The 26,061-nt window shown below is 49.6% G+C and overlaps 1 protein-coding gene across 1 annotated transcript in view; it reads left to right on the forward strand.

Moving 5' to 3' along the window:
* The first annotated feature begins 1,005 nt into the window (after positions 1-1,005).
* Positions 1,006-26,061, forward strand: part of LOC147115413 (NAD kinase-like) — an 84,465-nt gene continuing 59,409 nt past the window's right edge. The window contains exon 1 of the mRNA XM_085989678.1: positions 1,006-1,128. The gene's annotated coding sequence lies outside the window, so the exon portion shown is untranslated. The remainder of the gene's footprint in view (positions 1,129-26,061) is intronic.

The following is a 26,061-nucleotide window of genomic DNA, read 5'->3' on the forward strand; positions in this document are numbered from 1 at the left end:
CCCCTATCTGCATATCCCTCTATTCCTTTCGCCCTCATGTGTTTATCTAGCTTCCCCATAAAGGTTATTCGCCTCAAACACTCCATGTGGTAACAAGTTCCACATTCTAACAACTCCCCATAATACTTTTTGGGATTTATTAGTGACTTATAAATGTAATCCTTAATCTGATGATAGTATTCATTGCGTGATCATTGATGTGTTGTTAAAGTAGAATTAGTGCATGGATTTCTGTGTCTGACGACATCTTTGATGACTTTGGCAAGAAGAAGTTAACTAATTCCCTCCAGCAGTGTACCGCATCTCCTTGTGGTGTTGAATCGATTAGCGTAACTGTTAACCAACTTTGGATTGGGTAAAAGTTCTGGAAGGAAGTAAATCTGGAACTCATTCCCCCAAAAGACATTGGATGCTGGGACAATCGGAGCTTTCGAGACTGAGATCAATGGTTTTTTGTTGGGTAAAAGTATCGAGGGATATGGAGCAAAGGAGGGTAAATGGAGTTAAGGTACAGATCAGCCACGATCTAACTGAATGGTGGAGCAGACTCGAGGGGCTACTCCTGTTCCTAATGGTTGAAACATGATAGGGTAACCTGTAGGTTTGGATAACCTTTACATATATATTATAGTTGCGTTAGAAGCCATGCTGTTAAAATGTTACTGTAACTGCAAGGCATGATGGGAAGCTTGACCAAAACCAGACCAAAGCGCAGTGTCAGCATTTAACAGTAGCAGTAGTTGTAATAAAGTTTCTTCACGAAACCTTGAATCAGGAACAAGGAACAATGATAATGGTAACAGGAGGCCGGATAACATAAGCAAAACTGCAGAAAGGCAGAAGTAAGGACCTTGGGTCCGGGACAGTTGAGATAGCGGGAAGCATCTGCCAAAGCCTACGTAACCGATAATTAACAGTTGATTATGTATAAATAAACTGCCACGTAAATTTGAGAGACTTCGGTACGCTGAAGGCTCTCCCCTGCATGCTTGTATTAAAGTTTCTCTCATATCGCAGCCTACCCGTGACTCCGAGTGGTTTCTTTCCACAACAACTTGGCGTAGTTGGCAGGATCCGCTGCTAGTACCGAAACCAGGGCACCGTTCCGGGACCAACAGACGAAGTGGGGTGAGTACGTTAATTTATACCACCCAGTAGTTAGGTCTGTGGGCACGGAGCGGTCCCTCGGACTATCAGGGATCTCGAACAATACGGAGTCGGAGTGGCTGTCATGTGAGAGAGAGAGGGCAACATTGCAAAGTGGTTGTGGTCGCCGACGGCCAGGTGAGGGCCGGGGGAGAGAGCTTAGCGGGTGTCTCTCTGGGGGTAGGAGACCCCCGCGATTTCTAAAGAGTTAAGTAGGTAAGATGGCCGCGGGAAAGCCGGGTCCTCAGGGATCCATAACGGAGTATTTGTTAAATAAACATGACAAGGTAATAAAAAGAATGGGAAAGGAAGGTTGGGATCCTGAATGGGTTCCCGACCGACAGAAAGAATGGTGGACTAAGGAAAACAAGAATAAGGAGGAGAAACTGTAGTGGTTCTTTGTCAGGTCCACCTGAAAAATGTGTAAGATTGGAGCCACACGGGAGAAGGAAAAAGAGGAGTTAGTGGAAGAGTTAAAAACAGTAGGCACCGAGTGTGGCGCTATAATGAAGGCAAGGTCAGTGCAAGGTGGACAGAATGACAGTGAGGAGGTTGATTGGGATGATTTAGAAAGAGAGGCAGCAGAATGGGAGCGAGATGATGATGTTATCCTCATGCAGAATGATGAAATGTTAGAACAAAATCAGATCGAGCTTCTGCAGTGTCAAGTTGCCTCATCTGCTGCGATCATGCAGCAGCAGAGTGTAAACGCGGTTCAGGCAGGCTCCGCACTGCAGAATCTTGAGGAAGCCAGGTGTCAGATAGCCACCCTAACAAAATATCTCATTTGCAGGCTAACCAATCTTAAAACTCAGCAAAGGAAGAAAAAAAAACCATGGATTGGATGGCTGAGGTCATCTTTGGGCTTGTGTGTTCCCAATTTCCAGAGGTATGGGCTAGACACAAAGAGGATTGTGGGAGGGTCGATATGACACCCGTCATGATCAAGGGGGAAACACACAAACCACATAAACAATATTGTGGTGGAGCCACCAAGGGTCTCAGAACAATTGGTAATAATCCCTTTAACTACAGTGTAGTGCAACCGCGGACTGCACCTTTAAACTGTACTGTATTGTGTTTTCCTGCACTCCACGTGATGACATCATGACGCCGATCACGTGACCACCAGTGGCGCAAAGAACGCGATGATGTCATGACGTCAGCTTCCAGAATCTTCCAGCAGTCGTCGAGTGCCCAGCAAGCTGTATAGACCTGTGTACCGTTTCTCCTGTAGTTTCCCTGTTAACTTCGTTGTTCATTAAAACCTGTTGATTTGATTCATCGAGTCGAATACCTTATTCAGATAGGAACCTCCGTTCCTACATTGGTGACCCCGATCTCGTCGGACAACTTTCGTCGAGGATGAACACGAATGCCGTCGCCCTTAAACTGCCGCAGTTCTGGGAACAGCAGCCAGCAGCATGGTTTTTCCAGGCAGAAGCACAGTTCGCTCTCCAGGAGGTCATAGCGGATGCGACCCGTTATTATTACGTGGTTGCCGCTCTCGACAGTGCCACGGCCTCGCGGGTCGTCAGCATCCTTGGAAGCCCACCGGAGGAGGGCAAGTACGAACCGCTTAAAGCCCGTTTCGTACAGGTATTTGATCTTAATAAGTCGGAGCAGGCACGCAAGCTTATTTCCATGCCCGGCCTCGGGGACTCAAAACCGTCACAGCTGATGAGTCAAATGCTCACGCTGTTGGGCGCGGAACCCCAATGCTTTTTATTCTGTGAGCTTTTCCTCTGCCAGCTACCCGAACCGGTTCAGGCGGCCTTGGCCAACACAGCCATCACAGGCGGTGCTGAACTCGCTGCAGAGGCAGACAAGATATTTACTGTTACTCAGCAATGTTGTGCAGCCACGAGGCGCCTTTCCCCCACGCGCGCGAAGCCCAGCCCTCCCCCAGCAGGATGGTGCGCGTACCACGCCCGTTTTGGCGCCAAAGCTCGATGCTGCCGGCCTCCTTGCAGTTTCCCTCAAGAAAAAAAAACTCCAACAAGCCCGCGTCCTACCGGACGGACGACAAGGTCTAAAAAGCACAGCAAGTTAGCTATGGCGGCGGGCTCAGCGGGCAAACTCATTTACGTTACGGATTCCGTTACGGGCCGACGATTCCTGTGCGACACTGGTTCCCAGTGCAGCATCCTCCCTGCTTCAAAGCTGGACCTACTATCCGGCGGCCAGGGGCCTTCCCTCGTGGCAGTAAATGGCGCTGCCATGCGTACGTTCGGGAAACGGACGGTAAACTTAACCTTCGCCGGTCAGCGTTTTGTCTGCGACTTCATTACAGCTAAGGTCTCACAGGCCATCCTGGGTGCTGATTTTTTCTGTGCAAACGGTCTGCTGGTCGACGTCCAACACTGCCGACTCATTAATGCGTCCACTTTCCACGCAGTGCCCTGCCACCGCAGCACTGCCGTGTCCTGGTCGGTGGCCTGTGCGGTTCCATCACAAGACGGGTTTACGCGCCTGCTCGGCGAATTCCCGGAGCTCACCAGGCCTACCTTTCGGCTGCAAGCACACGGCACGGGGTGGAGCACCATATCTCCACGACCGGAGCACCCGTTTACGCTCGGGCGCGGCGATTAGAAGCCAGCAAGCTGGCAGCCGCAAAGGCTGAGTTCCAGACCATGGAGCGCCTCGGGATCATCCGGCGTTCGGACAGCCCTTGGTCCTCCCCACTGCATATAGTACCCAAACCAGGCGGCGGATGGCAACCGTGCGGGGATTACAGACGCTTAAACGACGCCACGACACCGGACAGGTATCCTATCCCCCACATCCAAGATTTTTCGGCACATCTGGCTGGCAACGCTATATTTTCGAAAGTGGATCTCGTTCGTGGATATCATTAAGTTCCGGTGCACCCTCCAGACGTCCCCAAAACGGCAGTCATCACTCCGTTCGGCCTTTTCGAGTTCCTCCGCATGCCATTCGGTCTAAAAAACGCAGCGCAAGCATTCCAGCGGTTGATGGACTCTGTCTTACGGGACCTGCCCTTCATTTTTGTCTATTTGGACGACATCCTAATAGCCAGCAAGGATACGACAGCTCACATGGCCCATTTACGTACACTTTTCGCCCGACTCAGCCAACACGGCCTTATTGTCAATCCGGCTAAATGCACATTTGGAGTATCCAGCATTGATTTCCTGGGACACAGGATTACCCCAGAAGGCGCCGTCCCGCTAGCCACCAAGGTAGAGGCAGTTACCGCATTCCCGCGGCCTCACACGGTTAAACCCCTACAAGAGTTCTTGGGGATGGTAAATTTTTATCATCGTTTTGTCCCCAAGGCGGCCCGGTTAATGCAACCTCTGTACGAAGCACTAAAAGGAAAGTCGGGCAAGGATGTTCTCACTTGGACACCGCAAATGGACCAGGCATTCCGCGATACCAAGGCGGCGTTGGCGGATGCAACTATGCCAGCACACCCACTCCCGGGCGCGACTGTTGCCCTCACTACGGACGCCTCCGACTACGCCATCGGAGCAGTTCAAGAGCAGTGGGTCGACGGGGGTTGGCAGCCGTTAGCCTTTTTCAGCCGCCAACTGCGCAAGAACGACCGAAAGTATAGCACTTTTGACAGAGAGTTGCTAGCCCTGTTTTTGGCCATCCGGCATTTCCGTTTCCTGCTAGAAGGCCGTCCGTTCACTGCATTCGTGGACCACAAGCCGCTCACCTTTGCCATGGCCAAAACAGCGGAACCTTGGTCAGCTCGGCAGCAGCGCCACCTCACGTTTATATCCGAATTCACAACGGATTTGCGGCACGTGTCAGGCAAGGATAATCTCGTGGCAGATTGCCTTTCCCGGGTTCCAGTCCAGGCAGTCCGCCTGGGCATCGATTTCGTCGGACTGGCAGAGGATCAACTGGCAGACCCAGAGGTACAAGCGTTTAGGACCATGCCTTCCAGTTGGCAGGTTGCAGACGTGCCGTTTCAAGCGGCAGGAACCACGCTCTTGTGCGACACATCCATGGGAGTGCCCCGGCCCATTGTGCCGGTCGAATGGCGCAAGAAGGTATTCCAGGCAATCCACGGGTTATCTCACCTGGGGATGCGGGCTTCTCAATGGCTACTGTCCCGCAAATTCGTTTGGAAAGGCATGCATTTGGACGTCCGGGACTGGACAAACAATTGCGTCGATTGCCAAAAATCCAAAGTCAACCGTCACGTCAAGGCTCCGGTGGCCAACTTCCCGGTGCCTGAGCGCCGTTTCAACCACGTTCACATGAATTTAGTAGGTCCCCTTCCCGGGTCGCGTGGATTCACACACCTCCTGACGGTGGTAGAGCGGACCACCAGGTGGCCAGAGACAATTCCCTTGGCCGCTACCACCGCAGCAGACGTCGCCAGGGCATTTCTTTCATCGTGGGTGGCTCGGTTCGGGGTGCCATCGGACATCTCCTCGGACCGCGGTCTGCAATTCGCATCAGAGCTGTGGAACGCAGTGGCACAAGGCCTGGGTACCAAGCTGCACCGTACCACCGCGTACCATCTGCAGGCGAATGGCCTGTGCGAAAGGTTCCATCGGTCTCTCAAAGCGTCCCTCCATGCCAGCTTGAGGGGACCCAACTGGGTGGACAGGCTCCCATGGGTGATGCTAGGCCTCCGGACAGCACCAAAGGAGGATCTCCAGTCTTCATCGGCTGAGCTGGTTTATGGCCAGACACTCAGAGTGCCAGGTGACTTTCTCCCTCCACACACCGAACCATGGTCTGCAGCTCAACAGCTCCTACTTCATCAGGAGGCGGCTAGGAATTTCCTGCCCATCCCAACCTCGCACCATGACCTGCAGAGGTCTCATGTCCCGGCAGAGCTCATGAGTTCGGACTATGTCTTTATTCGACAAGAGGGTCACAGAGACCCACTCAAGCCACCGTATACCGGGCCTTTTCATGTCATCGCATCAGGGGAAAAGTTTTTCACAGTCGAAGTCGGTGGAAAGCCTGATACCGTCTCTATCGACCGGCTCAAACCAGCCCACCTGGATCGGGGTGAGCCTGTCGTGGCTGCCCAACCGCCTCGCCGCGGCCGACCGCCGTTAGCCGCCAGACCAGCCGTGCACCAGCCCACCGTCGAACAGCCCGATTCGGCCTCTGACGCGCCTGCACCTCTGACTGAAGTTTCTGCCTCGCCCGAGACGCCGCTTCTGCCGCAATCCGGCACTGGTCCTTCCACTAATGCCCCGTTTCCGCGGCCTGAATTTCGTCGCCGTTCGGCCAGGATCATTAAGCCTCCTACTCGGTTGACAATGTCCGTTAAAGTGGATTCTGGGGGGGCGCCTGTGGCGGAGCCACCAAGGGTCTCAGAACAATTGGTAATAATCCCTTTAACTACAGTGTAGTGCAACCGTGGACTGCACCTTTAAACTGTACTGTATTGTGTTTTCCTGCACTCCACGTGATGACATCATGACGCCGATCACGTGACCACCAGTGGCGCGAAGAACGCGATGACGTCATGACGTCAGCTTCCAGAATCTTCCAGCAGTCGTCGAGTGCCCAGCAAGCTGTGTAGACCTGTGTACCGTTTCTCCTGTAGTTTCCCTGTTAACTTCGTTGTTCATTAAAACCTGTTGATTTGATTCATCGAGTCGAATACCTTATTCAGATAGGAACATCCGTTCCTACAATATCCTACTTAATACTGGAAGGTTAAGAGCATATCAGAAAGCCGAAGAGCAGCGTGGGAAGCGGTACTTATCCCAAAGGATAATTCTGTACAGATTGTTAAAGACGGTTGATTGAACCCTGCAGGTGGCATATTAACGGAAGGAGAAGAACATCAGTGTGAACTAGCGGTAGAGGATGAGGAAAGTTGTGGGGTAAAAGATAGCCCACTTGAAGGGGAATGTGAGGTAATGGTTGTCGAAGGTTCTAGGAAATGTAAAAGTGGTACACCCCATACGGGATGGGCAGTCGTGGGGAAGGATGGTCGGGTGGTCTGACGAGGGACTCTGGAAGGAGGGGACCCGCTTTACGGGTTGGGTCATGAAGAGGGCATGTCAGTTATTGGGGGTAAAGCAGAGGTTCCACATACCTTACCACCCTCAGAGTTCCGGAATGGTGGAACGTATGAATAGAACCCTGAAAATGGCTATAGCAAAAACGATTGTGAGCACAGGTAAGAACTGGGTGGATGTCCTCCCGACCCCTCAACCGGACAATAGGACTGACTCCGTATGAATTAATGACTGGGAGGGCTGTGAGATTACCAGAAGGGGTGATAGAAGGGTGTAGTGAAACAGGGCCGCTGAGGGATAGAATTACACGTATTATGTAAACAGCTTCAAGGGATGAAAGTGGAAGAAAAGCAGCAGCAAGAAGTGGCAGATCGACATGGGCGCAGGCCTGAACCCGAGTCATCGGGGCTCCCAACGGTGGGAGACAGGGTAATTGTAAAAGGGGTGCCATCCAAAGCGGGACTGGCGCCTCGGTGGTCTGGGCCTTACATGGTCCTAATGACCAGCGATACATGTGTGTGTGTTTGGACATACAAAAGGTGGGTAGGTGGAAACATTGGTCCCAGGTTAAGCCGCATGACTCATATTCTGCTTCTACCAACAGGAAAGCTAGTAGCAGATCTCTTAATTACTTTGTTTCAGATAAACCTATCTCACAATGGCGGCCTGGTGGACGGCCGTGATGGTGATCACCCTCCTGACAATTACGGTAACGTGGGAGGTGCCCACCGTGCATATCGATAAAAGTACTTGTTAACATCCAGGACAATACATGCAACTGCCACAGGGGGAAAAGGGGAATGGGTAAAGAAACCCAATATATGGATCACGGACCGGGTCACCGCACATACCCATATGACCAAGGTATGGGAAATAAATCCCAAATTTAATATGGGTCAAGGATACTAGGACCCTATCTGTGGCAACAACCATGAACTGTCCGCCCCCGGACAACCTGTCCGATTGGAACGGCCTCCCTGCCCATCACAGAGGGAAAGATCAGGGTATTGCGCCCCGGGCGGTTGGTCAGATGAACTTGAGGTCCATCCCGGCACCACGCAAGCAGACTCCTTCAACTCGGTCTGGATCCCTGTTATCGGACCCAGAAGTGACAATTATACAAAACTACAAACTAGCGTGGCTACTGATGGAGATATAACGGTCACTGGCATATGTCATAGAGTCATAGAGTCATAGAGTTTTACAGCACAGAAAGAGGCCCTTCGACCCATCGTGTCTGCGCCGCCCATCCATCCCTGTCCAGTCTAATCCCATTTTCCAGCATTTGGTCCATAGCCTTGTATGCAATGGCATTTCAAGTGCTCATCCAAATGCTTCTTGAATGTTGTGAGGGTTCCTGCCTCTACCACCCTTTTAGGCATTGAGTTCCACATTCCAACCACCCTCTGGGTGAAAAAGTTCCTCCTCAAATCCCCTCTATATCTCCTGCCCCTTACCCTGAATCTATGCCCCCTTGTTATTGACCCCCCTACTAAGGGGAAAAGTTCCTCTTTGTCTACCCTATCTATGCCCCTCATCATTTTGTACACCTCAATCAGGTCCCCCCTCAGCCTTCTTTGCTCCAAGGAAAACAACCCCAGCCTGTTTCGTCTTTCTTCATAGCTGAGGCGCTCCATCCCAGGTAACATCCTGGTGAATCTTCTCTGCACCCTCTCCAAAGCAATCACATCCTTCCTATAGTGAGGCGACCAGAACTGCACACAGTACTCCAGCTGTGGCCTCACCAGCGTTTTGTACAGCTCCATCATAACCTCCCTGCTCTTATATTCTATGCCTCGGCTAATGAAGGCAAGTATCCCATATGCCTTTTTAACCACCTTATCTACCTGTTCCGCTGCCTTCAGGGATCTATGTACATGTACACCAAGGTCCCTCTGACCGTCTGTACTTCCTAGGGTCCTACCACTCATTGTGTATTCCCTTGCCTTATTTGTCCGTCCAAAATGCATCACCTCGCACTTTTCAGGGTTAAATTTCATTTGCCACTTTTCCGCCCATCTGACCAACCCGTTTATATCGTCCTGTAGCCTGAGGCTTTCCTCCTCGCAATTTACCACCCCACCAATTTTCGTGTCATCTGCGAACTTACTGATCATACCTTTTACATTCTCATCCAAATCATTTATGTAGATCACAAACAACAAGGGACCCAGCACCGATCCCTGAGGTACCCCACTGGACACAGGCTTCCAGTCACAAAAGCAACCTTCGACCATCACCCTCTGCCTCCTGCCACTCAGCCAGTTTAGGATCCAACGCGCCAAGGCTCCCTGGATCCCATGGGCTCTTACCTTCTTGACCAGTCTCCTATGCGGGACTTTGTCAAAAGCTTTACTGAAGTCCATGTAAACCACATCCACAGCATTTCCCTCATCCACCCCCCTAGTCACCCCCTCGAAAAATTCAATCAGATTTGTCAGACATGATTTACCCTTGACAAAGCCATGCTGACTATCCCCGATTAATCCTTGCCTCTCCAAGTGGAGACTAATTTTGTCCCTCAGAATTTTTTCCAATAATTTCCCTACCACAGGTGTTAGGCTCACTGGCCTGTAATTCCCTGGTTTATCCCTGCTACCCTTCTTGTATAATGGTACTACATTAGCTGTTCTCCAGTCCTCTGGTACATCCCCTGTGGCCAGAGAGGTTCTGAAAATTTGTGTCAGAGCCCCTGCAATCTCCTCCTTTGCCTCCCACAGCAGCCTGGGATACATCTCGTCCAGGCCTGGGGATTTATCCACTTTTTGGCCTGCTAAAACCGCTAGCACCTCCTCCCTCTCGATGCTAATATGTTCAAGTATGTCACAGTCCCCTTGCCCGATTTCTATGTCTGCATCGTCTTTCTCCATAGTGAACACAGATGCAAAAAATTCATTTAAAACCCCGCCTACATCATCTGGCTCTACACACAGATTGCCACTTTGGTCCCTAATGGGCCCTACCTTTTCCCTGGTTATCCTCTTGCCCTTAATATACTTATAAAACATCTTAGGATTTTCCTTTATTTTGCCCGCCAGTGTTATTTCATGGCCCCTCCTCGCCCTCCTAATTTCTTTTTTAAGTATGCCCCTGCACTTTTTATACTCCTCTAGGGCTTCTTCCATCTTTAGTCTTTCGTAACTGCCAAAAGCTCCCCTTTTATTTCTAATGCATTTTTGTATATCCCTTGTCATCCAAGGTTCCCTTTGCTTGTTGGTCCCACCCTTGACCTTTACAGGAACATGTTGGCGTTGTACTCTCTCTATTTCCCTTCTGAAAGTCTCCCACTGTTTTGATGTGGATTTTCCTATAAGTAGCTGCTCCCAGTCCACTTTGGCCAGATCCTGCCTTATCATATTAAAATCGGCCTTCCCCCAATTTAGAACCCTTATTTCCGGGCCGTCTTTGTCTTTTTCCATGACCACCTTAAATCTCACCGAATTATGGTCACTGTCGCCAAAATGCTCTCCTACTGATACTTCCACCACTTGCCCGGCTACATTCCCCAGAATTAGGTCCAGTACCACCCCCTCTCTTGTAGGACTTTCTACATGTTGGCTCAAAAAGCTCTCCTGGATGCACTTTAAGAATTCTGCACCCTCTAAGCCTTTCACACTCTGACTATCCCAATTTATATTGGGGAAGTTGAAATCCCCCACTATTATTACCCTATTATTTTCGCACTTCTCTGAGACTTGCCTACATATCTGTTCCTCTATCTCCCCCTGACTGTTTGGGGGCCTATAGTACACTCCCAGCAAAGTGCTTGCCCCCTTTTTGTTTTTAAGTTCTACCCATATGGCCTCATTAGAGGAACCCGCTAATATATCATCCCTCCTTACAGCAGTAATTGACTCCTTAATTAATATTGCAACACCCCCTCCCCTTTTACACCCCCCTCTGTCTCGCCTGAAGATTCTATACCCCGGAATATTGAGCTGCCAGTCCTGACCCTCCCTCAACCATGTCTCTGTGATAGCAACAATATCGTACTCCCATGTGTTCAACAACAACTTCAGTTCATCCACCTTATTTGCAAGACTCCTTGCATTAAAATAAATGCCTTCCAGCCCTGCCATATTCCCTTTTGCCTTCACATATTTGCTCTGCCTTCCCAGCTGACTTGTTTTTTCCTCTGTATTTGGCTGTAAATCACCCCCTACTATAGCTCCACTCTGTACCCCATCCCCCTGCCAAGTTAGTTTAAACCCCCCCCCAGCAGTGCTAGCAAACCTCCCCGCAAGGATATTGGTTCCCCTCTGGTTCAGGTGTAAACCGTCCGACTTGTACAAGTCCCACCTTTCCCAGAAGCAGACCCAGTGATCCAGGAAACTAAAGCCCTCCCCCCTGCACCATCCCTTTAGCCACGCATTCATCTGTTCTATCTTCCTATTCCTATACCCACTAGCACGTGGCACCGGGAGTAATCCAGAGATTACAACCTTTGAGGTCCTGCTCTTTAATCCTTCACCTAGCTCCCTAAATTCTTGCTGCAGGACCTCATCCCTCTTTTTACCTATGTCGTTGGTACCAATGTGGACCACGACCTCTGGCTGTTCACCCTCCCCCTCCAGAATGCCCTGCAGCCGCTCAGTGATATCCTTGACCCTGGCACCAGGGAGGCAACAAACCATCCTGGATTCACGTCTACGGCCACAGAAACGCCTATCTGTTCCCCTTACTATAGAATCCCCTACCACTATTGCTCTCCCACTCTTTTTCCGGACTTGGACGTTAGTCATACTCCTCCTGCTCACCGCACAAGGTGATGGGTGCGGTCATCAGAACCGTCAACATTGTAGCAGGGTGGACTAAATTACCCCATTCATTTGGGGACCAGGACTTGAGGGACAACATTGCCAACAATTGTGTAGTGATGTTCTTAAGTGGTTGGGTTGTACTGATATAAGATGCTTTGATTTAACAACATGTGGATATCAAAAGCCGTCGCGGTGTCCCACCATGGCGCCACCTCCAACAGATGGCATGATCAGGGTCGGGGGCCTGAAGGCACTGTTACATGATGTAACTGTAGTCACTTTAGAAGTAACCTATAACCTGAGCAGTATAGTGCCGGCATTGGAGGCCAATTGCAGTGATCACCCAACATCAATTACTTGGGCGAAGCATAAATTGCAGCGATTACTTAGTGATTATAAGGACCGCATAGCCCCCGAAGTAGGGGCCTCCAAGGGGCGGCGGAGACCAAGTATATTAGGGGAAGTGGGGGGCTTGTTTGGAAATGCCAACTCGGTTCTAGATTCATGGCAAATCATGGGCCTGGATAGCTATGCCTCCTGGGTGGTGCAGGAAAGCGCCAAGGGCCTGCGGTTCACAGCTCAGGGAATGGAGTATGCGCTTACAGCAGTAGAAGTGCAGGGAACCGGGTTACAGAGAGGTATAGAGGTCCTAGGGAAAGCCGTAATAAAGGCGAGTGATGTACAGTCCAAGGGGCGAGCATGTGACGTGCTGGCTCGGGCCTTGTTTGACAGCGTTGAATCAGACATTGAAAACATCAGGTTTGGGACGGTGCCCCGGCATGCGCAGAAGGAAGTCAGCAGTCTCAATCTGATTAACTGGGAGGAAGATAGACAGGAGCTCATGGTAACCCGACCATCAGGTGCGGGGACTGTGGATGCATTTAGATTTCTAATGATGATGCCACATGGGCACAAGAATGGGACATATCAGGGGGGATGTAAAGTAGAGCCTCTGGGAGTGGTCAGAGGCGAATCGGTGTACCGGGTGGGTACCCGCGGATACGTAGCACCTGGCAAGAATGGCACCCTCCTGATGACCACGGATGAGTGTTGTACTGAGTTGGAGCACTACATAGTGTGTACCTGTAACACCCTGAAATCGATAGATGAGGGCTCAGCAGTGGTGGTGATGGTAGAGCCTTTGGAAAGTGCCTTTAGGGCAATTCAGGCATCTCCGACAGTGGTGTTTTCTGACTGATGAGAAGAACTACCTCTACGGAGGATTGGTATGTGCAAATAATCATATGTTTCGCCTTCAAGTTTCAGAATCTCTCACCTTGGGAGATTTCCATCTACCAGGCAGAACCCTCGCCGGCCTGGTCTTCAGCCCATGGCGGGATGACAAGTTGAGTGTGGGTGATACACCAGGGAGAGCCGCTAGGGTGGCGGTGGAACAGGCCTTGAAAACCACAATGGAATACATTGCATGGAGTAAACAGACCATCACTAGGGGAAGAGTGGAGGTGGACTTGACCAAACGAACAGCTAGAAGGCTGGGAGCTAAAAGGTAGGGAGCTTCAACCACAGGCCCAGTAGGAGAGAGCCAAAGACAGCCTAACTGGTGAGTCATAGGTAGAGTGGCAGCCGCCATCACCTCCACACTCGTCCTTATCATCAGTATATTCATCTGTTGCTATCAAAAACGGATGATTTCCCAAGTGGTGCAAATGGTGATGATGTCAAATAGGGGCTACGCCCTGGTGTCAGTAGCCAAGGTGCCACTCTCAGAGACTGGGGAAAAGTGGGACGCGTATGCCATATACATCTGGCTGACTGGGTCCCAATCACAGCCAATGTCACTAGGGCATCGGTGAGGCTGTAAGAGGACCATGTAATTTATGGATTTGACACTTGCGGGAGTCCAGTTGGATCCCTGGAAAATCCATCAGGTAGATAATTTGGAGTTTTAGGTGTGTCCTACCTGGATCAGAGGAGGGCTGACCAGGGGCCAACAGGAGGGACTGATAGGGTAACCTGTAGGTTTGGATAACCTTTACATGTGCATTATAGTTGTGTTCGAAGCCATGCTATTAAAATGTTACTGTAACTGCAAGGCATGATGGGAAGCTTGACCAAAACCAGACCAAAGCGTAGTGTCAGCATTTAACAGTAGTAGTAGTTGTAATGAAGTTTCTTCACGAAACCTTGAATCAGGAACAAGGAACAAAGATAATGGTAACTGGAGGCCAGATAAGATAACCAAAACTGCAGAAAGGCAGAAGTAAGGACCTTGGGTCCGGGACAGTTGAGATAGTGGGAAGCAACTGCCAAAGCCTACGTAACCGATAATTAATGGCTGATTATGTATAAATAAACTGCCACGACCATTGTAAATTTGAGACTTCGGTACGCTGAAGGCTTGTAATAAAGTTTCTCTCATATCACAGCCTACCTGTGACTCCGAGTGGTTTCTTTCCACAACAAAACGTATAGGGGGAAAAATTCAGTTGCTTTGCGCCTCCTGTTAGTGCCCAAAGAGGGCGCTAATGGGGCGCAAAGCAACGAGCGCCCGGGCGCGGCGATGTTTGCACCACTCGCGTAATTGACCAGACATTTTGCGGCGGCGCTAAACACTACCGCCACAATCTCCTGCGCCGGCAGATCGTGACGTCAGTCGAGTGCGCAACGCCCCGTTAGCGCCCCGGACTGGATATTGAGTGGCGCCCCCTGCCTTACCGCCTGCCGCTAGCAACGACAGGTTGAGGGGAGCGTTTTGCTGTCGGGAAGGGACTGGGGGGGCGCTATTTAAAGGCGACCGCTTCCTGCCTTTTTATGTCAGCGATGTTTTTGCACCGCGCATTCTGAGAGAGAGAGAGAGACTTCTGGAGAGATTCAACGCTGTGTGAAAGAGTTTTGGGTACTGAGCAGCACTTTGCAGGTTCATTTTAATTTGACCTTCCTTGCATCGATTTAGAAGAGACTATGGGGGCTGCACTCTGAGCTCTTTCCCTGGGTCTCTCCATTGTTCTTTCCAGCAGATTTGATGTACAGGTCTCTCCAGGCCGAGATTCAAGGCTGCAATGAGCAGGGTGTGGATGGAGAGCAAAATCGACCCTCTCCAGTGCGTCTGTGCTCCATTGCTGACTGACATCAGATGAGCTTCGCCAGCGCTCTGAGGTAGCGCCAGCGCTCTGAGGTAGCGCCTCGCTCCTCGGCGTTAGCGCCTTAAGAGAGGTGTGTAGCATCTGATTTAGCGCTTCAATCACCTCCAGGGGCGATAGAAGCCAAGTTTGCAGTCGAAGGCGATAATTAGCTAATCTTTGCGCCCGGCCGATAATTGCGCCCCAAACAGGGCGATACCGAATTTCTCCGATTCTGAAGGGGATTGACAGGGTAGATGCTGAGGATATCGTTTCCCCTGGCTGGAGTGTTTAGAACTAGGGGGCATAGTCTCAGGATAAGGGGTCGGCCATTTAAGACTGAGATGAGGAGGAATTTCTTCACTCAGAGGGCGGTGAATCTTTGAAATTCTCTGCCTCAAAGGGCTGTGGATGCTGAGTTGTTGCGTAGATTCAAGGCTGAGATTGATAGATTTTTGGACTCCAGGGGAATCAAGGGATATGGGGATCGGGCGGGAAAGTGGAGTTGAGGTTGAAGATCAGCCATGATCTTATTGAATGCAAGGAGCAGGTTCGAGGGGCCGTATGGCAGACTCCTGCTCCTAATCCTTATGTCTTTATTCTTATGTTCCTAATGTTCCAAGACTCACTGGGATAGATTTTCAGAAGTTCAAGAAGAAGGCCCACCACCACCTTCATAGGGCAACGAGGGATGGGCAATAAATGCCAGCCTTGCCAGCGATGCCCACATCCTGAGAATTAATTTTTTCATTAAAAAAAGGGCTAGATGTTCAGTTGCAAGGTCATCAAGGGTCAAACAGAATGTTGAGGTTGGTTAATGGTCAGGTTCGGCCTGAGTGGGCAGGCAGTGAGGCTGATGGGGCCACAGGCAAGCAGGTGGCGGCAACGGGCTTCACAGCTAGGCCATTAACAACTTTGGATATTATAACTTTCAATTAAAACTCCGAGGAAGCTCAGGCATTCGCCTTTAGATTTAGGAACATAGCCACAGGAGCAGGCCATTCAGCCCCTTGAGATGTTCAATTAGATCATAGAAACATAGAAACATAGAAGATAGGAGCAGGAGTCGGCCATTCAGCCCCTCGAGCCTGCTCCGCCATTCAATGCGATCATGGCTGATCATCCAAATTCAGTACCCTGTACCTGCTTTCTCCCCATACCCCTTGATCACTTTAGCCTTAAGAAATATATCTAACTCCTTCTTGAATATATTTAATGAATTGGCCTTAACTGCCTTCTGTGGTAGAGAATTCCACAGGTTCACCACTCTCTGGGTGAAGAAATTCCTCCTCATCTCTGTCCTAAATGGCTTACCCCTTATCCTTAGACTGTGACCCTGGTTCTGGACTCCCCGACCATTGGGAACATCCTTCCTGCATCTAGTCTGTCCAGTCCTGTTAGAATTTCATGGCTGATCTGTATCTTAACTCCATCTACCCACTTTGGTTCCGTAACCCTTAATACCCTTGCCTAACAAAAATCTATCAATCTGAGTCTCGACCTTTTCAATTGACCTCAGCTGCTTTTTGGGGGAAGAGAGTTCCAGATTTCCGCTACCCTTTGTGTGAAGAACTGCCTTCTGGTCTTAAAGGGAGGGGCCAGTTTAAATCCATGATACATTTGCCTACAGTGGCTGTGGTGGGTATATACAGTTAAGGTTGAGGGGTTTAATGTAGGCAGAAAAAAAGGAAACCGTGAGGCTGGCACTTTCGTTACAGGGTTTTCCACAAGGTCAACTCAGAAAAAGTAAAGAATGTTCTTTGATTTGTGTAGAAAACACGAAGGGACACATCAGCTACAGCGTTTCAGAGTTATCTCTTCAAACTTTCCTCTCTCCCTGAACCTTGAGAGAGTGAAAGGGGGGGATGTGCTCTAAAGTGCCAAGGAGAGCTGAAAACCGAGCTTTCACCAGTTCCATTATGACACAGAATCCTTGCGTTTGACCCGGGGAGTAAGATGGGAACAAGTTACTGACAATGTGTCGATTGCACCTTCTTTCATAACCAGACTTTCTCTCCAAATAGTTCAGAGAACTACAGAATCATAGAATGATACAGCACAGAAGGAGGCCATTCGGCCCATCGTGCCTGTGCCGGCTCTTTGGTAGAGCTATCCCAATTAGTCCCACTCCCCCTCTGCACTCCCCCCATAGCCCTGTAAATGTTTTTCCTTCAAGTATTTATCCAATTCTCTTTTGAGTGTTACTATTGAATCTGCTTCCACCAGCCTTTCAGGCAGCGCGTTCCAGATCACAACAACTTGCTGTGTAAATTTTTTTTCCCTCTGCTCCCCTCTGGTTCTCTTGCCAATCACCTTAAATCTGTGTCCTCCTGCCACTGGAAACAGTTTCTCTCTATCTACTCTATCAAAACCATTCATGATTTTGAACACCTCTATCATCTTCCCTTAAATCTCTGATCCAAGGAGAACAACCCCAGTTTCTCCAGTCTCTCCACGTAACTGAAGTCCCTCACCCCCGGTACCATTCTAGTAAGTCTCCTCCGCACTCTCTCCAAGGCGTCCTTCCTAAAGTGCGGTGCCCAGAATTGGACACAATACTCCAGCTGAGGCCGAACCAATGTTTCGTGTCATCTGCAAACTTTGAAATTATGCTCTGTATACCCAAGTCCAGGTCATTAATATATATCAAAAAGAGCAGTGGTCCCAATACCAACCCAATGCAGAACACCACTGCACACTTCCCTCCAGTCTGAAAAACAACCGCTCACCACTACTCTCCGCTTTCTGTCCTTTAACCAATTTTGTCTCCATGCTGCCATCGCCCCTTTAATCCCGTGAGCTTTAATTTTGCTAAGAAGTCTATTTGTGGTACTTTTGAAAGTTCATATACACATCATCAACTGCACTACCTTCGTCGACCCTCTTTGTTAATTCATCAAAGAACTCATTCAAGTTAGTCAAACACGATTTGCCTTTAACAAATCCATGCTGACTGACATTTATTCGCTCTTACTTTTCCAAATGCTGATTAATTTTGTCCTGGATTACTCTCTTATCTGTCACCAGCCAAGTACTTGGAAGTTCTCTGACCGTTCAATTGGAGGGATTGGAGGCAATGCTCCCCGTGATTTTGTTTTGGGCCGCGCCGCCCCTTTAATGGGCTGCATGACCCCTTCAAAGGTCGGCACATGCGCGGTTTCTTCAATTTAAAAGCCGGCTCACTGGCTGCACGGGACCCCTGGAGCGCTGCGCAGCTTAAAGGGGAGCATTGATTGTAGGGACAGCCCTGAGTGCAATACATTGCTGTTTGTGGGAGCTTGCTGTGCACAAATTGGCTGTGTTACAACAGTGACTACACTTCAAAAAGTACTTCATTGGCTGTAAAGCGCTTTGGGACGCCCGGTGGTCGTGAAGACTCTAGAGAAATGCAAGTCTGTTTTTCTTTTTAATGTACACGCAGCTGTCTAGGCTTAAAATGTAAGGAAGGATGTTCTTGCCATGGAGGGAGTGCAGCGAAGATTCACCAGGCTGATACCTGGAATGGCAGGAATGGCGTATGAGGAGAGATTGGGACGATTGGGCTTGTACTCGCTGGAGTTTAGAAGAATGAGAGGGGATCTCATTGAAACTTATAAAATTCTGACAGGACTGGACAGACTAGATGCAGGAAGGATGTTCCCGATGGTCGGGGAGTCCAGAACTAGGGGTCACAGTCTAAGGATAAGGGGTAAGCCATTTAGGACAGAGATGAGGAGGAATTTCTTCACCCAGAGAGTGGTGAACCTGTGGAATTCTCTACCACAGAAGACAGTTGAGGCCAATTCATCAAATATATTCAAGAAGGAGTTGGATATATTTCTTAAGGCTAAAGGGATCAAGGGATATGGGGAGAAAGCAGGGACAGGGTACTGAATTTGGATGATCAGCCATGATCTCATTGAATGGCGGAGCAGGCTCGAGGGGCCGAATGGCCTACTCCTGCTCCTATCTTCTATGTTTCTATGTTTCTATGTTAAATAGGTTAATTGTGCTCAATTGATGCATTTATTGACTCTTAAATTGACTTTAGGTACATCTGCGTTTACGTTGCGAGACGCCTCTAGGTGAGCCCTGTCAGATATCAAACCTGCTTTAATTTGGAAGGCGTTACCTTTTGCTGCAAACTTATGTATTTAAATTATTTACTTGTTGGTTGTAGTGAGAAGAGGGCATCTGGGCCTAGATTTTCAGTATAGACAGTTTTGGGGCGCTAACCTTAGCGCCCGCCCGAAGTTAGCGCCCGCCCCAAAGTAGCGCCCCGTTGCCGGAAATTCAGTGGCTTCGCCCTAAGAGGTTGGTGGAGCGCTAAAAGTGGCGTTCCACTACTATCTTTAGGCGCTAAGCTGGCGGTGCAGAGCGCAACACCCGAGCTCGGGCGCAGCGCACGGCAGACACTCTGGTGCCAGTGAGCTCTTAAAGGGGAAGGGTGCATGTGTTTTTTGAGGAGGAGGAGGAGGAGGAGGAGGAGGAGGAGGAGGAGGAGGAGGAGACATAAATACACCATTCACAAAACACTGGTTCCTTCCATTATAGTGCAGGAGGAGGGCCCTTTAATTTGCGCTCCCCAGGGTGTGTTGCGTTCCATTTTACAAACGCACTGGACGCCAGCCGCACAATGGGGCGGTCCGACTGAAGTTTGGATTCGGGGCGGCCAAAGGGCGTTGCACGAGGATGTAACGTCATTTTCTGCGCGCGCATCCGGGCGGCCGCTAAACTTTGCGCCGGCGCTAACGGGCAACTTAATTTGGGGCGGGGCGCAAACTGCGCTGCGCCCGGGCGCTACACGCATAGCGCCCGAAAATCACTTCTCTTAAGGCGCTAACTGCTGGCGCAAGCAACTGAAAATCTAGCCCCTGGTCTTTCAAGTTCTGCTGGGGCTTTCCATGCCCCCAGACAGGATCGGTTGCTTTGTGCATCCCAGCCCCTAGGCTGACATTACCGAACAATGCCAACAAACCAGCTGGGATGGATTTTAAGCTTGTCACGCACGTGTACAGCTGCAGCTATGAATCGGCCTTCTGTTACAGGAACTGCCCGATTTTCGTTGCAATCAATAGAAATGAAAATGGTGAGATTTCTATGCAGGCAGCTAATTGACAGCCGGGGCAGCAAGTTGAAAATCCGACGCGTTGTCTCAACGGTGCAGCAACCGCTCAGTTTTAAAATTCTCACCCTTGTTTTCAAATCCCTCCGCGGCCTCGCCCCTCCCTCCCTAACTCTGTAACCTCCTCCAGCCCCACAACCCTCCGAGATCTCGGCGCTCCTCCAATTCTGGCCTCTTGTGTATCCCCGACTTGCGTCGCTCCGCAATTGGCGGCTGTGCCTTCTGCTGCCTGGGCCCCTAAGCCCTGGAATTCCCTCCCTGAACCTCTCCGCCTCTCTCTCCTCCTTTAAGATGCTCCTTAAAACTTATCACATTGACCAACCTGCCCTAATATCTCCTTATGTGGCTTGGGATCAGATTTTGTCTGATAATGCTCCTGCAAGCACCTTGGGACCTTTCACTACATTAAAGGTGCTATATAAATGCAAGTTGTTGTTGTTATAAACCACTGGTCAAAGATGATTTAGGGTAGAGTAGCCTAGTAGTTATAGCATTGGACTAGCAACACAGAGGTTGTGAGTAAAAATCCCACCATGGCAAGTTATGTTATTGAATTCATGATATCTGGTCATTTGTGGGTTGGCACCAGTAAAATAACCATGAAAAGCCGCCGGGTTGTTGTAAAAACCCAACTGTTTCACTAATGTCCTTCAGGGAGCAGAACCTGCCACTCCTGCCGAGACTGGCCGACACGTCTTAGCTACAAGGACAGATTGGAGAAGCTGGAATAACAACAGAAAATGCTGGAAAAACTCAGCAGGTCAGGCAACATCCGTGGAGAGAAATTTGAGTTGACGTTTCGGGTTTGACCCTTCTTCAAAACTGGAGAGAAAAGGAACTAGATCGAAGGCAGGGCTGCGATCGGACAAAAGAATAAAAGAACCAAAAGAAGTAAAAGAGATTAGAAGCTAGACGAGATGGTAATCTTCCGATTAGGCACTCTGCAGCCTTCCGGTCTCAATATCGAGTTCAACAATTTCAGATCATAACCTCGGCCCCTATTTCATTTTTACTTATATTTTTCCACTCCTTTCCTCCCCCCCCCTTTCCTTTTGTTTCTCTCTCACACCTGGCAGCTATCTTTTGCCCTGCCAGTACACTTTACACCTAATCCCAGCCTATTACCATCTCGTCTAGCTTCTAATCTCTTTTACTTCTTTTGGTTCTTTTATTCTTTTGTCCGATCGCAGCCCTGCCTTCGATCTAGTTCCTTTTCTCTCCAGTTTTGAAGAAGGGTCCAACCCGAAACGTCAACTCAAATTTCTCTCCACGGATGTTGCCTGACCTGCTGAGTTTTTCCAGCATTTTCTGTTGTTATTTCGGATTTCCAACATCTGCAGTATTTTGCTATCGTTGGAGAAGCTGGATTTGTTTTAATTAGAGCAAAGGAGGTTGAGGGGTGATTTGATAGAGGTGTACAAGATTATGACGGGTTTGGATAGGCTAGACGGGGAAAGGCTGTTCCCACTAGTTGATGGTACAAGGACTAGGGGTCACAGATTTAAGGTTTTGGGCAAGAGATACAGGGGGGATGTGAGGAAAAACTTTTTTATGCAGCGAGTGGTGAGGACCTGGAACTCGCTGCCGACGGAAGTGGTGGAGGCGGAGACACTCAGGGGGAAAAATTCAGTTGTTTGCGCCTCCCGTTAGCGCCTTAAGAGGGCGCTAATGGGGCACAAAGCAACTAGCGCCCGTGCGCGGCGATGTTTGTGCCGCTTGCGAAATTAACTAGACATTTTGCAGGGCAATTTTTTTTTGTTTGTTATTATTCTTTGTTGGTGTCATTTGGCAATTTGGGAGCACCACGAGTAATACCTCTGCACTCAGCAGAATTCCTTTTCCAAGTCTCACTGGTTCAGATCGCCACGATCTCCTGCGCCGGCAGATTGTGATGTCAGTCGAGTGCGCAATGCCCCGGTAGCGCCCCGGACCGGATATTGAGTGGCGCCCCCTGCCTTACCGCCTGCCGCGAGCAACGACAGGTTGAGGGGAGCGTTATGCTGTCAGAAAGGGACTAGGGGAGCGCTATTTAAAGGCGACCGCTTCCTGCCTTTTTTTGTCGGTGACATTTTTGCATCACGCAGTCTGAGAGAGAGAGAGCGAGAGACTTCTGGAGAGATTCAACGCTGTGTGAAGGAGTTTTGAGTACTGAGCAGCACTTTGCAGGTTTATTTTGATTTGCCCTTCCTTGCTTCGCCAGCGCTCTGAGTTAGCGCCTCGCTCCTCAGCGTTTGCACCTTAAGACAGGTGTGAAGTGCCTGATTTAGCGTTCCAATCACCTCCAGGGGCGATAAAAGCCAAGTTTGCTATTGGAGGCGATAATTAGCGCCAGGCGCTGAACTTTGCGCCCGGCCGATAATGGCGCCCAAATGGGGCGATACTGAATTTTTCCCCCTCAATGTTTTCAAGGGGAGACTGGATAGGCACTTGAGGGAAATAAACTTGCAGGGCTACAGGGATAGAACGGGGGAATGGGACTGACTGGATTGCTCTGCAGAGAGCCGGCACGGACTCGATGGGCCAAATGGCCTCCTTCTGTGCCGTTATGACTCTATGGCTCTATAGGACTTTACGTGACTCCAGTTCTGCACTATGTGGCCAACTCTTGATGCTCTCAGGTAACCACTGATGGGCAATAAACACCGTGCCAATTGTTGCACACATCCCAAGAAACCTGGACGAACTCTTAAATTTGTCAGATGCAACTTACCTTTCGTAAATCCATTTCGACTGCCATTAATGAACCCATGCCCTTCAAGGTGAGTATTTTCTTTGTATACTTTGGATAGACATAAAAATATTGGAGATGAGATAAAAGGCTATTTGACCAGACCGGGCGGTTGGAGGCAGGAGGTTATGTGAGGAAACTTCCAGAAATACATCCAAACAGATTGGCAACTCAAGTAATGCCAACTCTCGTGAATTAATCGCGAGACACATGAGGCTGCATTTTGATACTGGAGGCGTGTAGGAGGCGGGACTACAACTTTCGGGGTTGTAGTCCCGCCTCCATCGAGTTCTAGCCAACCCACGTGATTTTTACTTGATTGACCTTGTGGAGCCCGCCCAGTGGGCTCAGCAGGCCAATTAAGGGCCACCTGGCAACAGGCGACATCATCTGTCAAGAGCTTTTGACAGATGAAATATCAGCGTTTGACAGCTCTTTGAAGCTGTCAAACACTGACAATCTGTACTCCAAGTTAATTCCTTCCTCTCAGGCTGATTTAGAGATCTCTCCAGAACAGAAAGCTGAATGCTGCAACTTTTGACAGCTCGCGGCCATTCTGCTTTCTGTGCCAGTGAGATGAGGGACTCCCGAGACCTGAAGGAAGGAAGGCTGTAAAGGTAAGTAAAGGTAATTAAAACTTCTTTAAACATTTTACACACACCAAACACACTTACCTCTGCATTCATCCACCTATCACTCACCTGAACACCGGACATCTCGAACCCTCCAAGCCCTTCAGCCCGACGGTCCGCCTCGCTAACTTGGCGTGGTTTGGAACCATCAGGAATCCCACACTTCAGGGCTAAAAATAGGGATTAGGCTAAAAACTGCCTGTTAACTACCTGTTAACAGGCAGTTAATTGGCACTAGTCCCCTTCCCGCCTTGGGGAGGCGGGTCCCAGCACAGGTCGTGTATCTGCCTCCTTTGAAACTGGCATGGAGGCGGGTTGGGGATGGGATGGGTTCGTGCCCCCCGATTTCGAGATTTTAACACCCCACACGCCTCCGATCCCGCCTCCACGGCCCAATGAAAATCTTGCCCCATATGATCTTTAATGAAAATTTACCTCAACTCGCGATCTCGCGATTTAACTGTGAAAAGTCATGATTTTTTTTCCTACTTTATTAATCTTTGTTACGCCTCCTGGTGATTGGCTGCTCTGGACACGTGGGTTTGGTCAGGCCAATCAGCTGTAAGATTCTTTGATTGACAGCTGTTCTCAGGTCTGACAGTTAATTGGCAGCAGAGGGAACCAATCACAAAGCGAAGTGACGGGAGCAGCCAATGGAAGAAGACATAAAGCGGTGTTGTGGCCACCATTTTGTGAATCAGGGGCGGTTGGAGTCGGGCCACGGCTCTGTGTTTCTCCCTTCCCTGGGCCGAGCTGTGTTGTGACGGTACTGTGACATTGTTTGAGTTGGTGTAAGTTAGTTACTCAGAAGCTGTGCAGTGAGTAGGCGGGCAGTGGAGGATCACACTTGAGGATGGTGAAGCTCTTCGTGGGGAGAAGCTGCCTCCACAGGTGGGGCGTGACGAGGCCCAGGCGTTGTTCGGGCACTTTGTCAGAATCGGCGAGTGTAATCTGGCGAGGGTGAGACTTGGGTGGGAGGAGGAGAGATGGTGGAGAGTGACAGGGAGATGGGGTACAAAGAGAGGAATGTTAGAAAGATGGAGGTAGACACTGAGGGCAAGAGATAGTGACATACAGGGAAAAGACATATGAGGAAAGGTTGAGTAGGTTGGGACTCTACTCATTGGAGTTCAGAAGAATGAGAGGCGATCTTATCGAAACATATAAGATTGTGAGGGGGCTTGATCGGGTGGATGCGGTGAGGATGTTTCCACTGATGGGTGAGACTAGAACTAGGGGGCATAATCTTAGAATAAGGGGCTGCCCTTTCAAAACTGAGATGAGGAGAAACTTCTTCACTCAGAGGGTAGTAAATCTATGGAATTTGCTACCCCAGAGAGCTGTGGAAGCTGCAACATTAAATAAATTTTAAATGGAGATAGATAGTTTCCTAGCAGATAAGGGAATTAGGGGTTATGGGGAGAGGGCAGGGAAGTGGACGTGAGTCTAGATTCGGATCAGCCATGATCCTATTGAATGGCAGAGCAGGCCCGAGGGGCCGTATGGCCTACTCCTGCTCCTACTTCTTATGTTCTTATGTTCTTATTAGGAGACAGAGATGAGAGAAAGAAACTGAGCGGTAGCTGGAAAAAGACTGAGAGATGGGGAGAGCGATTGACAGAAAGATGTGAGGGAGAGAGAATGGAAGGAGGCGACAGAAGAGAGAAAGCAGAAGAGTTGGCGAGCGAGATCAGAGGCAAGGGGAGAAAGAAAAGGGAGAGAAACAAAAGGGAGGAAGGGAGAGAAGAGAAAGAGAAGGGAGGAGACTGACTGATAGATGGATGGGGGTGACAGGAAAGAGGAAAACGCAGAGGAGGGTGTTCAAGTTCTTAGGCTGCACCAGATGGTTTCCTTGAGTCCAATGACAAAAGATCATTCCTGTAGGTAAGCTCACACACCCAGTGAACTGAAGTGACTTTGTCTGCCAATATCTGGTAATGTAGCATTGCCCAAGGCCAATCAGAACACGCTTGTTGTAATTTGCTAATTGGATGTGACAGCAGCCCTCCCATGTATTTGGATAATGGAAGAATAATCCAGTGGTTCTCAAACTGGGTCCACACAGACAGGCCGGTATACAACAGAGAGGGAGGAAAAAACCCTGAAACAACAACAACTTGTATTTATATAACGCCTTTAACGTAGTAAAACGTCCCAAGGCGCTTCACAGGGGCATTTTAAGACAAAAAATTTGACACCGATCCACATAAGGATAAATTAGGGCAGGTGACCAAAAGCTTGGTGAAACAGGTAGGTTTTAAGGAGAGTCTTAAAGGAGGAAAGAGAGGTAGCAAGGCGGAGAGGTTCAGGCAGGGAATTCCAGAGCTTAGGGCCCAGGCAACAGAAGGCACCGCCGCCAATGGTGGAGTGATTATAATCAGGGATGCTCAAGAGGGCAGAATTAGAGGAGCGCAGATATCTCGGGGAGTTGTGGGGCTGGAGGAGATTACAGAGATAGGGAGGGGCGAGGCCATGGAGGGATTTGAAAACAAGGATGAGAATTTTGAAATCCAGGTGTTGCTGCACCGGGAGCTAATGTAGATCAGTGAGCACAGGGGTGATGGGTGAAGGGGACTTGGTGCGAGTTAGGACACGTTGTTTGAGTTGGTGTAAGTTAGTTACTCAGAAGCTGTGCAGTGAGT

The sequence above is a fragment of the Somniosus microcephalus genome, chromosome 6 (assembly GCF_052327205.1).
Source record: "Somniosus microcephalus isolate GS21.2 chromosome 6, FLI_Smic_1.0, whole genome shotgun sequence".
Classification (NCBI taxonomy): Eukaryota; Metazoa; Chordata; class Chondrichthyes; order Squaliformes; family Somniosidae; genus Somniosus; species Somniosus microcephalus.